Raw genomic sequence first — 16,190 nt, 5'->3', positions numbered from 1 at the left:
CAGGGGACAATCGCCACTTAAAAGATGTCGATGGCTAAAAAGACAGTGCCCTATCCGGAATCTACTTAAAATTTCCTCCCGACCGCGTCGTCGGGAGGAGGTAGAGGTCCAAGTGCAGGGAAGAGCTTTCACATCCCGCAATTTATTATGGAGAAGTGTCGACCAATGTGCGTGCCATAAAAGAACAACACGACAACATAAAACACTGCGTAGATCGGCGAAGGGAATCGATCGAATAGCTGGCTGAAGAGGAGAGACTGCAGCCTTCGCCGCTATATCGGCCGCCTCATTTCCACAGATACCAACGTGTCCTGGGATCCACAGGGACGCCACCGAGACACCCCCAACTGGAGCAAGTGGAGGCAGTCCTGAATCCGGTGGACAGGGTACAGAGCTTGGAGACTGAGGAGAGAGCTGAGAGAATCTGAACAGATAACATACTGTATCCGCTGATGGTGACGGATGTATTTGACAGCCTGGAGAACAGCGTAAAGCTCAGCAGTATAAACCGAACACTGGTCGGGAAGCTGAAATCGATTTGGGGTGTCACCAACGATAAAGGGTCTCCCTACACCTAACGATGTTTTCGAGCCATCAGTGTAAATAAATGTGGCAGCCTTCATTTGTGTGCATCGAGCAGCAAATGCCCGACAATAAACAAGATAAGGGGTAGCATCTTTGGAAAAATAACAAAGGTCACGGAGCAGGCAGGTCCGGGGCCGGAGCCAAGGCGGTGCTGTACCCCAAGTTGTCAAGAAAGTCTTAGGAAAGTGGAAGGAAAGAGCATGTAGCAGTTGACGGACGCGGACTCCCGGTGGTAGTAGGGAGGAAGGCGGCCTGCATACCTTAAATCAAAGGAGGCGTTGAAAAAAATGTCATGGGCCGGATTAGCAGGCATGGAAGACAAATGGCTAGCACAACGACTTAGAAGGACAGCTCGCCGATTGGACAGTGGAGGTTCAGCAGTCTCAGCGTAAAGGCTTTCCATAGGGTTGGTGTAAAAAGCTCCAGACACTAAACGTAATCCACGGTGGTGGACAGAGTCGAGACGCCGAAGAATAGATGGCCGAGCAGAGGAGTAAACTATGCTTGCATAGTCCAATTTCGAGCACACTAAGGCGCGATAGAGGCGGCGAAGCACCACTCGGTCCGCTCCACAGAAGGTACCATTCAGGACATGGTGGGTATTGAGGGATCGCAGACAGCGAGCCGAAAGATAGAAAACCGTGCTGGTCCTCCCACGTTCCCTGACGTAAGACCCAAGAATTTAGCGACGTCTGAAAACGGAAGGTTGACAGGTCCTAGATGTAAGGAAGGTGGAAGAAACTCCGTACGACGCCAAAAATTAACACAAACGGTCTTGCTGGGAAAAAAGCGGAAGCCGGTTTCGATGCTCCAAGAATGGAGGTGATCGAGACGCCTTGAAGACGTCGTTCAAGAAGGTTGGTCCGTTGAGAGCTGTAGAAGATCGCAAAATCGCCCACAAAGAGTGAGCCTGAGACATCAGGAAGGAGACAATCCACAATTGGATTTATGGCAATGGCGAACCGTACAACATTTAGCACGGAGCCATGGGGTACCCCGTTTTCCTGGGAGAAAGTACAGGAGAGAGTAGTGTTCACCCGCACTCTAAATGTGCGCTCTCCCATAAATTCGCGAAGAAAAAGGGGCAGCCGACATCGAAAGCCCCAAGAGAACAGTGTGCGGAGGATGCCTGTCCTCCAACAGGTATCGTATGCTAACTCCAGATCAAAAAATATTGCTACTGTTGGGCGGTCCCTGAGAAAATTGTTCATGATATAAGTGGAGAGAGCAAAAAGATGATCAACTGCAGAACGATGCTTTCGTAACCGCATTGGGAAGGTGTTAATAGACTTCTGGATTCCAGCCACCAGGCTAAACAGCAGTTCACCATACGCTCCAATACCTTACATACACTACTGGTGAGAGAAATGGGGCGATAGCTAGAGGGGAGATGTTTGTCCTTTCCAGGTTTCGGAACAGGAACGACGATAGCTTCACGCCAAATTCTTGGAAAAGTACTGTCGGTAGAAGTTCGATTATAAAGGCGAAGGAGGTAACGCAGACTATGGTACGATAAATGCAGCAACGTTTGGATGTGGATACCATCTGGTCGTGGGGCGGAAGAGCGAGAAGAAGAGAGTGCGTGTAGGAGTTCCCGCATGGAGAAAAGAGTATTATAGCTTTCGCGATTTTGAGAGGAGAAAGCAAGAGGTTGCACATCCGCTGCACGTTTCTTCGGCAGAAAAGCTGGTGGGTGATTTGAAGAGCTTGAAATCTCAGCGAAATGTTGACCGAATGAGTTACAAATTGCAACGGGGTCCACTAATGTATCATGCGTGATAGTGATCCCACAGACCAGGGAGAAAGTAGGCGTCCCAGATAACCGTCAAAATCCGACTCCAAACTTCCGAGGAGGGAGTGAAGGTGTTAAATGAGCTAGTGAAGAAGTCCCAGCTTGCTTTCTTGCTATCGCGGATGACGCGACGGCATGGAACTGCTCATAGCGGATACAGTTGGCCAAATTAGGATGGTGCCGGAAAACGCGGAGAGCACGTCGCCGCTCACGTATTACATCACAGCATGCCTTGTTCCACCAAGGAACTGGGGAACGCTGGGGCAATTCGGAGGTATGAAATATTGAACGTTCCGCAGCTGTAAGAATAACGTTTGTAATATGTGTGGCCTCATCGTCGACTCTAGGAAAGTGATGGTCATCGAATGTCGCTAGGGATGAAAAAAGTGTCCAATCGGCTTGGGCAAACTTCAAGCGTCTTGGGCGCATATATATGCAGTTGGGGCTGCAATCGAAGGACACATGGAAAGTGGTCACTCGAGTGTGTATCAGCAAGGGTGAAACATTCGAGCCGCCGAGCGAGCGGAACAGTACCGACCGAAAGAGAGAGGTCCAAATGAGAGAAATTTGTCATGGAGGCAGACAAAATTGTAGGGTCCACAGTGTTGAGGCAAACAAGATCCGCCTGGTGGAAGACATCCATCAATATTGAGCCCCGCGGACAAGGATGCAGAGACCCCCAAAGCGGGTGGTGGCCATTGAAGTCCCCATCCAGCAAACAGAGGAGCGGAAGCTGACCAACAAGATGCAGGAGATCAGCTCTTGCCATTGGTGTGGACGATGGAATGTATACAGTACAAAGAGAGATGGTGTATCCAGATATGGAAAGATGGACAGCGACAGCTTGGGAGGAACTGTTTAAGGGGATTAGGTCATAATGGAGAATAGTCATGAGTCCTCCATGTGCTGGAGTGCCATCAACAGAGGGGAAATAAAATCGGGCTGATTGATAAAGTGGGAAAGCAAAGCGATAGTGAGGACGCAGCTTTGTTTCCTGAAGACAAAAGACTTCCGGCGAGTAGGATCGTAAGAGGATCGATAGTTCATCCTGATTGGCTCGAAAGACGCGGGTATTCCAATGGATAATGGGTATAGGGTGGACTGAAAAGATAAGAATGTGACCAATGTTGGCCTCAACTCAATGACTTCTCAGAGCCGGCGACCGACAGCGTGGAATGGCATTCAGCTGAAGGCAGAAGATCCTGATCCATAGGTTGTTCGGGAGCAGCTCCAGCCACCACTGATCGGCTGGTTGATCGGTCGCCAGACGTGCGCCTCGACGACACAGAACACGGATGAGGGCGGTTACCACCAGGTGGTGCTGTACATGAGACACGCCGTGGCGAAGAAGGAGTAGTACTGGGTTTCTTATTAACCTTCTTGGAAACAGGACGTTGAGATGGAGGAGGAATCGATGGTTGTGAAGTCATGTCATGTAAAAAATCTTCACGAGTAGGCTATTTTTTGGAAGTCTGGGTGTCCGATTTTGGGGCTCGGGATTTAGCAGAACCTGATGAAAGGTGAACTATAGAGCGAGCGGGTGAGAGTGGTTAAGTTGAATGAGCGATCTTTGCGCTGGCCGATCTGACGACCGTGGCACTTAAGGTGAGATCACAAGTGAGTGGCTGCCTCCTGCCTTGGCCGAGGAGAGGCAAGGACAGTGCTGTATTTACCTGCATGAGGCACAGTGGGCTTTCGACTGGCGAATAACTTTCGAGCAGGAAAGGTCGACACCTGTTACTTCCCTAGGAATTCCTGAATGAGCCGTTCGTCTTTGAAAATAGGGCAATCTCTAGAGGAAGCAGCGCGATCACCCATACAGCTGATGCAATGAGGGGATGGAGGTGGACAAGCACCCACATGGGCATCCTTACCACACAACGCATTTGGCCAGATTGGAACATGAGTGGCTGGTATGATTGAACCACTGACACCAATAGCACCGCGTAGGGTTTGAGATGTAAGGTCGAACGGAAATTATCTCATAGCCCACTTTTATATTCGATGGAAGTTGAACTCTGTCAAATGTCAAGAAGACAGTACGGGTTGGAACGATGTTCGTGTCAACCCTTTTAATGACTCGATGAACAGCCGTTACACCCTGATCAGATAGGTAGTTTTGAATTTCCCTCGTCGGACAATCCGTCGAGGGAGCGTGTATAAATGACCCCACGTGATGAATTTAAAGTGCAGTGTGCTTACACCTGGACAGGGAAGGTATGTAGCAGTGAAGTACGCAGCAATTTTTGTGCTTGGAGATCAAGACCGATAAGCAACAAGGAACTGTGGCAATGATGCAAAAATTGTCCGTGGCTGAGACTCATTTAACTTTCGCTTGTGAGCAAACATAGTAGACGATGAGGAAACCATTGCGGACGTATCCCCCATGCTTACCGGCGTCTCCAATGGCGCGCTCCTTCCTTGTGGGGGCCCCCTCTGAGGGCACTCCCGTCTTAGGTGATTGTTCACACCTCAGGTCACACCTCCCGAGAAACGTACGGAGGGACCAATCAGCACGTTCGGAAGGTATCAGCTCGGGAAATCACCCCACCCGGTGCCTGGCCATTACCAGCGGGTACATACGTGTCCTACCTGTCTACCCGGAGTGGGGAATTACGCGTTACCCCTTCACCGGCTATGCGTGGGTCGGCCATCAGACACGCACAGGGAGGAAAAAAGAGAAAGGAAGGAACAAAGGAAAGAAAAGGAAAGAAGAGAGATCGAAACGTTGCAGAGGAGAAGAGGGTAAAGGGAAGAGGAAAGGAAACAGAAAGCCAGAGGAAGGACAGACACTTGCCTGCAGAGAACGTGAAAAAGAGAGACTGTCTTACAGTTACAAACGTCCGTCTCCGTACATAGGCATAAAACATACTCCCAGAGGGGGAGAAGGGCAAGGGATGAGGCGGTGGAAAAGGGGGGGGGGGGCAGGATGGGTGATGGGGAAGGATGTGGAAATGGAAAGTATGCAGCCTGGAAAGGAAGGAGGGCCACACTATCTTGGGATCCCATGCTCGCTACACACGTATCCACAAAAGAGTTGTGGACTCTTAGCGGAGCTCCTTGAAACAGATGTACGATGAGACCTGCTCTTGATGCATCTGTATACATACAAATCTCTCATTTTAGGATTGGACGATATCAGTGATCTCATTAGTTCTGCCTTTAAACTTAGAAATTCCCTTGTTCTACTTCAGTCCATATCAACACATTACTCTTTCCTATCAAACATCAAAGATGAGGCATGATTAGTGTCTCGTAATTGTTTTACAGAAAACTCAGCCCTAGAAAAGCTTTTATTTGTTTCGGCTTAGGTACTCAATATTTTTCTGTGGCCTCTAGTTTCTCCAAATCAGACTGGATTTTGTCTGTGCGTATTACACATCCCAGGTAGTCCGCCACCTTATGTCCAAATTTTGACTTTTATACGTTTGGGGTAAGTCCTTAATCTCCAAATTGTTACAGTGATTGCTGTGAAATTCCATCATCCTCTTCCTACATTTTTCCTGGAAGCAGTATATCAACATGCACTGTAACCTTTCCTTTCAGCATCTCTGAGATTTTAGATCATAGTTCTGTGATATATGCTGATTGTCAGACGTTCAGGTAAAATGAAGATTTCTTAAACTGGAAGCAACGTCCACAGCACAAGAAGACAGTGTAGTGGCGACAATCTGTGTGAAGTTCTGTTTGCGTTTGTGTGAGTTCTTATCTGTTAGCACACACTTCCATGGAGTATGTTTGACATCAACTGATTTGACAATTAAGGAATGAAACTGCGGAAGTCATCGGTCCCTAGAATTACCACTACTTACACACACACACACACACACACACACACACACACACACACACACACACACATTGTGTACCAGCTGACAGTTTATTCTATTACCCCTTCTTACGTCATTTACTTCACTTTGTTGTGGATATTTTGCTTTTATATTACTCGCAGTTTGTGGGGCTTGACAAAAAATTTGCGAAGTTTCTTCACCCACAGTTTATGTAATAAGGTCCTAGTCGTCCCGGAGCACGTGAAATGACTTCCACATACAATTTCAAAACATGCCTAGTCCACTTCATGCATCTTCAGATTCAAAATCTCATAGATCCAGCCCTACCTCTTCCTAAATAACCTGAGTTTGGTCCTTATGGGCTTTCACTAACCTGTTTGCCATGACTCCTTGCCTCCTATCTTTTTCCACACAATTATCGAAATTCAAAATGGCAGTCTTCCCTGCCACTTTTACAGTGATTAAACTGTCTCTTAAATGCGAAACTATCTCGCACTTTTTAACAAGTCAACCACTAATATTGCATCTAATATCAGTCCTTGTGTACAGGTTGGATTAACCTACCACTAAGATCTATATTTACAACATGATACTCGCATATCCATACTTCCTCTTCCTCTTCCAATGACATATGTGCACAGCTGTTCTGTTACATCAAACCGTTCGTTGTGGAACAGATCCCTCCGGCCAACTCCCTCATACCAGGAGTTCTGTTGGGGTTCAAGGCTCTCTAATAATTGCTGGAGAGAAGACAGACGAAAGGGAAGAGAGGAGATCGTCCCAGTTAGTCTTGCCGTCGTATTTTCAGTTATCACTGTTTCTCTTGTCGTAGTTCCTTCATTTATTTACGCCATCATTGGGTCGACACTGCGGCTTCCGACTAGGGTTGTCATTCCTTTTTCCTCATTCATTTCCATACTTTCTTGTTGGGTGTGGCCTTCCACATTGCTGGTTGTTTGCTGGTTGATGTACTGGTGAGAAATTCTCTCTATGAAATTTAGTGACGCCCTGTCTTCCTTGCTCATGTGATATGCAAGCTCACACAGTAGCTGCTGGAATTCTTTGACGCCGTGTAGCGATTCGTACTTTTTTTTGAATCTGAAGTGAAAGTTTCGTCACAGAAAGGTGTATGGTTTCGGATGGTTCATATGTCGCTTCCTATCACATCTTTGGAAAATGGCACTTTATCTTGCCTTCTCGATTCTACATAGCTTTGTCTTCATGATTTCTAATTTCACTTGTTCTTGTTTTCCCTTGCACCATTATTCTTCTAAAAATATGGGGGTAACTTATTCATATGTCCTATATTGTCCTGCGATCTTTCGCGTGTTCTTCACCGCTTTCTCTGTGAAGGGAGCACAGAGAAATCTAATTTTCAAAACAGGCGGCCAAGATTTTGATATCTCGCGGATTGGTCCACAACTACGGATGTTGACGGTTCGCGATATCCGGAAACGCTTCCTCAGCTCCTCTTCGTCCATGCCACAAGATATCGTATCGGCAGTCGCAGTGGAAGTTATTGATGTCTCAGAGCGTAGTAGCTCTCCTCTGACTTGACATAACATTTGCATGAGATATATTCACTGTTGCGTTATTCTTTGCTCCGAATCGCTACATTCTCTTGTCGCTTGTCTTTTGTCAAAATCTTAATCTTCTCTGTTTCTAGCGGTAGCGCTCCATTGTCTCCTTGCTCTAGCGGTTTATAGTTTCCTGCACATTTGCACCAAGAGCGCGGTGGCCGTCTTTCTTGTTTGCGTTTCTGGCCTCTGCTGCCTGCCTGCTTCGTCGTTTGGTGTTCGCACACTAGTATGCACAGCATTCTTGCCTCGCCTACTGCATGCTGTGGTTGAATGTCGGTGATAATATTTCGTGTGAGTACGGCCCTGATTTTAAATTATTGATAAAACACTATTGGACGCAACGGATAAGAAGACACATACACACAACTAACGCACTCAGTAACGGGGGCGATAACCGCTAGCATTTTTAAGGTCTACGCCCATGTTCCTACTGGCTTATCAAAAGGGGAAAATGGGATTGCTAGTTGATTTGACATTATTTACTAAGCTAACAAGAAAGAAATTTGTGGAAAGGTCTTACGGGACGAAACTGCTGTACTTTGGGAGACGAGAGGTAATTTTGTGAAATTCTAACCCTTTTTTTTAAGGCGACTTAAATTTTATTACAAATTCAGGTGTTATGATTTAACATAATCTCAAATCACTGGTCCGTACTACTATCGGTGCTGACAAGTATTGAACTAGCTAATTGGTGTCGTATTATCAGCCGGTCATTGGTCACACCATAGGGAGGCTGAGGGGAATTCATTATCACACACCAGGGCACAACCCTTCCATGCGTCGCCACGCACACCGCGAAGCACTACACGAAATGCCGCTACTACGTAAATAAAATCAGAAGGGCTACCGAACAGAACTGGGAAGCTACCCACAGAGAAGCTTGAGCAGATAATTTTCAACTACGCTCGTGAGCGGAGCGGAAGAGGAGAAGTTTCCTCGCGAACTTTATCTACTACGATATACTGAATTTCAAATCTTACCACCTTCCAGACGGAGGGTCTTTTTGTTCAAGGTTTCTGCCTCCTCCCCATATTTCTTGACGTCATCTGATTTCTGGGTTACTGTTCTTATGTGTTTGCCTATTTTTCACTTAATTTGAAAATTTGTTTATTTCCTCATAAAATCGTGCGTGCCTCTTTTCTTCAATCTCCTTTTCGAGATTCTCGCCCTTCTCAAGCTGTTGCCGTAGTTGTCTGAATCGTGTGTCATTCTTCTCTTCGTTTTTCTTGTAATTAGAATCATTTGTTTCCTCAACTCTGTTTAAACCGCTCGAGTTAGAACGTCCGCAGATCGAATACCGTAGGAGGAGGAGGAGGAGGAGGTGGTGGTGGTGGTGGTGGTGGCGGCGGCGGCAACGGCGGCGGCGGCGACGGCGGCTCGTAGCCAGCGTCCGCCTGTGCTGCCCCTTTCACGGCCGGCATTCCCACGTTTCCTGCCTCGGCTAAAGTTTGGTGATCCTCTGTTCCTCTAATTTCTCCCACAGAAATTTCATCTCTGTCTTGGCCCAGATTTTTTTTTTTATCGTGTTTGATTCACCCTAAGACTCTACTTCGTACAGCTCACTGTTAACTATTCCCTGAAGTGCTAAACTCCTCACCCTCGCTCTTGCAAACCGTGGTGCATCCAAACACAGATATTAAATTCTAAACGTACCCGACTTTCAAAGCACACCTGATCACCTTTACACTACATTTGGCAATCGTCACATACACTAAAATTTGTTCCTCTACTAACATGCAGCAGACATGTACCAAAAAACCAATAATAGTCAGTACTAAATTTCAGCGACAATTCTCCTTCTCGACAATACAGACACTGCAAACCTAACAATCTGACTGAAAAAATTCATATTTGGTTACGTATCAGAACCCAAAACTACTTTATCTTAAAAACCATTAAATTCACCAAATTTAATGACACATATCCTTCTGTTGAGCAATCTAACTGCCGTGTCAGGTGGTCGCACATGGGTTACAGTTAACCTGCCGTGGTGCCTCGGAATCTGAATCTTTCCTTGGAGAGCTGTATTAAAGCACACACTATTTAAGCGTTACTCCCCTGGTCAGAGATCTGCATTGTGCCAACTGTATTCAATCCCGATGCAACTGCTGTGTTTCATCGTCAACGAGAACATCCGAGGTTTACAGGAAACCTGCCGTGGTGCATCAGAATCTGTGTTGGAAACTTTCCTGGGAGACCAGAATTAGTCTGTTTGAAGCGTTACTCCCCCTGAAAAGAAGTCGTCATTGTACTTTTAGTATTCAATCCCGAGGAAAGTTATGTGTTTCATCGTTAATCTTACGGTCCATGTGTTACAGTAAACCTACAGTGGTCCATCGGAAGCTCATTCCAGTCTCCTAGGAAAGTCCCAAGACAGACCGTTTGAAGCGTTACTTCCCCTGGACACAAATCGGAATTGTGATTTTGATTTCAATCCCGATGCATTTTCTGTGTTCATCGTCAATGTGAAGGTCCAAGGGTAACAGTAAACCTGCGTGCTACATCGTAATTTAATAATGGGGCGATAGGTAGAGGAGATATTTGTCCTTTCCAGGTTTCGGAACAGGAACGACGATAGCTTCCCGCCATCTTCTGGAAAAAGTAATGTCTGTCCTAATTCGATTATAAAGGCGAAGGAGGTAATGCAGACTGGTATGATAAATGCAGCAACATTTGGATGTTTATTCCATCCGGTCCTGGGGCGGAAGAGCGAGAAGAAGGGAGTGCGTGTTGGGAGTTCCCGCATGGAGAAAACAGTGTCATAGCTTTCGCGATTTTGAGAGGAGGAAGCAAGAGGTTGCACTCCGCTGCACGTTTCTTCGGTAGAAAAAGTCGGGTAATTTGAAAAGCTCGAAATGTCAGCAAAGTGTTGACCCAATGAGTTAGAAATTGCAAAGGGGTCCACTAATGTATCATTCACGACAGTGATCCCAAATACCGGAGAGAAACTATGCGCGCCAGATAACCGTCGAATCCGACTCCAAACTTCCGAGAAGGGAGTAAAGGTGTTAAAGGAGCTAGTGAAGAAATCCCTGCTTGCCTTCTGGCTATCGCGGATGAAGCGACGGTATCGCGCACGGATCTGCTTATAGCGGATACAATTGGCCAAAGTAGAATGTTGTCGGAGAACGCGAAGAGCACGTCGCCGCTCACGTATTCCGTCACTGCAATGAGAGAAATTTGTCGTGGAGGCAGACGAAAATGTAGGGTCCACAGCGTTGAGGCAAACAAGATCCGCTTGGCGGAAGACATCCATCAATAGTGAGCCCGGCGGAAAAGGATGCGGAGATCCCCAGAGCGGGTGGTGAGCATTCAAGTCCCCAACCAGTAAATAGGGGGGCGGAAGCTGACCAAGAAGATGGAGATCAGCGCTTGCCATAGGTGTGGACGATGGAATGTATACAGTACAAAGAGACAAGGTGTATCCAGAAAGGGAAAGAGGGACAGCGACAGCTTGGAAGTAAGTGTTTAAGGTGATTGGGTGATAATGGACAGTATCATGGAGAAGAATCATGATTCCTCCATGTGCTGGAGTGCCTTCAACAGAGGCAGGATCAAATCGGACTGACTGAAAATGGGGGAAAACAAAGCGATCGTCGGGACGCAGCTTTGTTTCCTGAAGACAGAAGATGACCGGCGAGTAAGATCGAAAGATGATCGACAATACATAAACACTGGCTCGAATGGAGCAGCCCGCATCTCGTGGTCGTGCGGTAGCGTTCTCGCTTCCCACGCCCGGGTTCCCAGGTTCGATTCCCGGCGGTGTCAGGGATTTTCTCTGCCTCGTGATGGCTGGGTGTTGTGTGATGTGCTTAGGTTAGTTAGGTTTAAGTAGTTCTAAGTTCTAGGGGACTGTTAAGTCCCATAGTGCCCAGAGCCATTTGAACCATTTCGAATGCAGCAGATATTCCAATGTATAATGGACATAGGAGGACAGAAATGGGAAGAATGAGACCAAGGTTGCTCTCCACTCAACGACTGCTAAGATCCGGCGACCGACAGCCAGGAATGGTATTCAGTCGACGGCAGAAGGTACTGATCCGTAGCTAGTTCGGAAGATGCTCCTGCCACCAGCGAACGGAACCACTTCTGGTCTTCCAGGAATGGTTCCAACACAAACTGTTTAAAGCATTAATCCCCCTGGACAGAAGTCTTCGTAGTGCCTTTTGCATTCAATCCCGATGCAATTTCTGTGTCCCATCGTCAATGTGAAGGTCCGAGAACTACAGTAAACCTGTGCTGGTGCATCGTAATCTACTCCTGTTCTCCCAGGAAATGTTCAAAACACAGACCGGTTGAAGCCTTACTCCCCTGGACAGAAGACGGCACTGTGCATTTTTTATTCAATCCCGATCCTGTTACTGTGGTTTATCGTCAATAAGAAGGTCTACGGGTTACAGTAAAGATTCAGTGGTTAAATGGACTCTACTACTGAACTCGCAGGAAAGGTTCCAAGAACTGACAGTTTGAAACGTTACTTTCCTGGACATAAGTCGGCACTGCGCATTTTGTCATCAATCCCGATGCAATTTATGTGTTTCATCGTCATTATGAAGTTCCAAGGGTTACAGTGAGCCTGTAAAGGTGCATCTGAATGTACTACTAGACTCCCAGGAAAGGTTCCAAGTACAGACCGTTTGAAGCGTTACTCCTCCTGGGCAGAAATCGTCATTGTACCTTTTGTATTTAATACCGAAACAATTTCTGTGTATCATCGTTAATGCGAAGGTCCAAGGGTAAGAGTGAACCAGCAGTGGTGTATCGGAATCTACTACTGGACTCCCAGGAAATGTTCCAGCACAGACCGTATGATGCGTTACACCCCCCCCCCCCCTCCCCCCATCGCACTGATGTCAGCATTGTCCCTTTTTTCCTTTTTAATTACTCCCGATGCAATTTCTGTGTTTCATCGACAATGTGAAGGTCGAAGTGTTCAACCTCTTTGGTTTTCGGATTTTTATATTTCCTGTCAGTATTTGTTCTACATGAACCGGGCGTTGCCTGCTTTCCATGAATTATCTTTCTTACCATTTTTGTCGTCTATTGTGCAGACCCTGAAAATAAGCAAAATTCTTTAGAAAACGGTAGTTTTGTTAACAAGAAACCAATTATCACGAAAGTGCATTTCATCCTGTGTTTATAACAGTTGTATATTACTTGTGATGTTTATGGGATATTTCGGGTACTTTGTGTGAAATTTCAGATACGTGAAAGTAATTATATGCAATATTACGTATTTATATGTAATCGGCAGCTCTGTCTGAGGTATAAGAGGATAGGGCTCATATTTATTTTCTTCCAAATTTCGCACGGGCAATATCGGACATGTGTACATCTTCTTCCCTTGCTTTCTGTTCTTACGTAAAAGTTTTCCCATCATTCTTATCTCCATTACATCTGTGCCATTTATGTTGTACATTGTGCTAGAACTCTGTATTTCTTACTGTAACTTCATCGTCATTCGCGAATTTTACGTAATTAAGGAAAATTTGAAATTTTTTCTGTGTATTCTTGTGTCTAATGTTAGTTTTTGTTGTCCGTTTTCGTGACAACTATTTTGCGTAACACACAGCATAATGGCGTGGGATAACTGTAACCGTTGTATCATGATATAAATTTAGGGACGTAGCCGGTGTTTTCTATTCTAATAAGCGATTTCGATCATAAACATATCTAGTGCTGAAGCTTTACTCAATGTATCCGCACTAGGTAGCCGTGTAGTCTCAGGCGTCTTGTCGCGGTTTGCGCATCTTCCCCCGTCGGAGGTTCGAGTCCTCCCTCGAATAGGGTGTGTTTGTGTTGTCCTTAGTTTAAATTAGATTAAGTAGTGCGTAAGCCTTGGGACCGATGACCTCAGCACTTTAGTCCCATAGTCCTTACCCAAATTTCCAAAAGTCAGTTTAGCAGACACCTTTGTTCCATACCCCCAAATCTATGGGTCGATCTTCAGGACATGTTAAAGTTGCTGTGGTGTGCGTACTGTAAGACCTTCGTTACACACACCATCAGATTATTTGACTTGTCACTCTAACGAAGTAGGCGAGTGTCAGCAATATGTCTCGTGGTCTTATCGTGGCTTGTGTATCTTCTGCCGTTAGGTCAGACGATAGAAATGCCACTTGCACGCTTATAGTAGCAGATTGATGGTGACCAGCTTTAAACAGAACATGATTAATTTTCACATACATTTATTAAAATCATAAAAATCATAGACATTACGTAACTTGAATCTGGATGCTATTTACAATTGACAATCTGAAGTTCCTTTGGTCTTGGTATGTTAATCTTATTCTCACATATCTCTGATACTTGACAAAGTGTCTATACATTTGTCTTCATGGCTATGTGCAGGAATATGATAATCTTATTTGGTACAGACTGGTACAGACTGACTGGAGGTCTGTACACTCATTATAATACCTCGCACGTTCAGGTATCACTGCGCATGTGTGATCTGCGAGGAGAAAAGGATCTACGTTAGCAGAAATCTCATTGGCTGCGTTACATATTAATACACGGATTGGTGGAAGGAGAATTTGGTCCGCCTCTAAGACAGAGCCATCTCTTAGTGCCGAGATGGATGAGCGCTGTGCCTGCGCTGTTGTGGTTAGCGGGGCACGGTCTAGTGAGAAATTTCTGTACGCACTGACTACGTGGAACTATGTACACAACAGTTGCCAAGGAAAGCACAACACTTTAAGAAAGTAGTAACATGGAAAGATTCTAAAACATACAGGAACAGAGATACTGCAACTGTTCGCTTACTACCCCAAAACTAGTTTCAGAGGTAGCTCATGAACACATTCTCATTAATGCAGATCCACAAATCACTAACAGAGTTTAAAGTGGCTTTAACGTGTTTATTGCATTTCCAGCTTTTAGTTTCGCATAACATAGTACCAAATATAGGATCTTTTATCGTGTGTATCATAATGACCGTTAAGGTTTGAGTGAACCTGTGGACCGAGCGCTTGTACTCAACAACATCAACTAAGATAACTTGCAAAAGTAAGAAGCAACCTTTCTATAGATGATGCGGACTAATGTGACAGTATAAACGTATTTTAGTTTCCTGTCATGAGTAATTTGAATTATCTATGTACAAGGTCAAGCTGTTGAGACAGGAGATCAAAAATACTGGACATATCCGAGCTTGTGAAGTTCTTCGTGTGCAGTTAATGAGTGTTTCAGAACAAGGATTTCGTGATCACCAGCCGTTCGTTACAGAATAAAATTATAATGACGATTAATTCAACTTTCTACCTCATTTACCTACTTATTCACATTTACAATTTCACAATAGTAAAAAGTCCTGTGATACACAATCAACAAAACTTTGGAAAAAAAATCTGTTACTTTTTCCCTCGCACAGTGGTAGAGTACAGTGATGTGTTTCTCTATGGCTGCGGGAACAGTCAGCACAGAGTCGTTGGGGCAGTCTGCCACCACACTTAGTTATCCCAGATACCAGAGGAATATTGGCCTGTTCTTCGTCAGTAAACTTATTCGCATTGCTGTGTATCAATGTGACACTGTCGCAAATCTAATCTCAGGCACAAAATTACTGAACCATACTGAATACAATACTGAGGACGACGAGTCTGGCGGGCTTATTATTATCAACAGAAAGTAGGATAAATAAATGGCATAAACTTCTTTCCAAACAAGACACACAGCACATACAGTGGACACGTGCAATGTTGCGCATATAATTTCCGTGCCGTACAGATACAAACAGAAACGGAATAGAAAACCTAACGAAGTGCAATTACTAGCAAAAAAGCTACCAGAACCAATGGATCACTGATGCCAAAATGATGAAAAAATGTCCTTGCCAAACCTCCGAAATTTTATCGCTGCAGTTCTACTTCACCTAGCCTGAAGAATCCTGACTGATATACTTCACACTCGACTGTTACCTAGAGTAATACAGCTCTTGCAACTACTATCCAATAGTTGTGAAAAGAGCCATCATGAAGTCATAATGTTTACGTTCTAATAAAGACGCCCTTCCTTTCCTCATCTCGATATATTACAACACGACCTCCTGTTGAAAACAGAAATAATATTACACGGGATTCATTCGCAGCTGCGAACACGAACATAAACCAGTTGATTACATTTGACGATCGCTAAGTTTGTAGCTGCAGAAACACCTCTCATCAGTTGGATCAAAATAGAGGTGGGCCAAACGGTTGTTCTGGAGTAAGCGTTATCACAGTTCCAGTTATTCTCTGATAACCGTTATTGTTATCGGTTATTAATAACTGCCAAGTTATATTTCGCTAGCGAATACCGAATGCTGTGAGAGTTAAATAACGACATAGTTGGAATCCATCAGTTTAGTTATCAGTATAACTGCGAGTAGTGGAAATGGCAGGAATGTCGTATGAATCGTGTCATAACCTTAGCTTATTAACTCCGAGTACATTTTAGTTGATG

The sequence above is a fragment of the Schistocerca gregaria genome, unplaced genomic scaffold, assembly GCF_023897955.1.
Source record: "Schistocerca gregaria isolate iqSchGreg1 unplaced genomic scaffold, iqSchGreg1.2 ptg000745l, whole genome shotgun sequence".
Lineage (NCBI taxonomy): Eukaryota > Metazoa > Arthropoda > Insecta > Orthoptera > Acrididae > Schistocerca > Schistocerca gregaria.
This window is presented reverse-complemented; position numbering follows the sequence as displayed.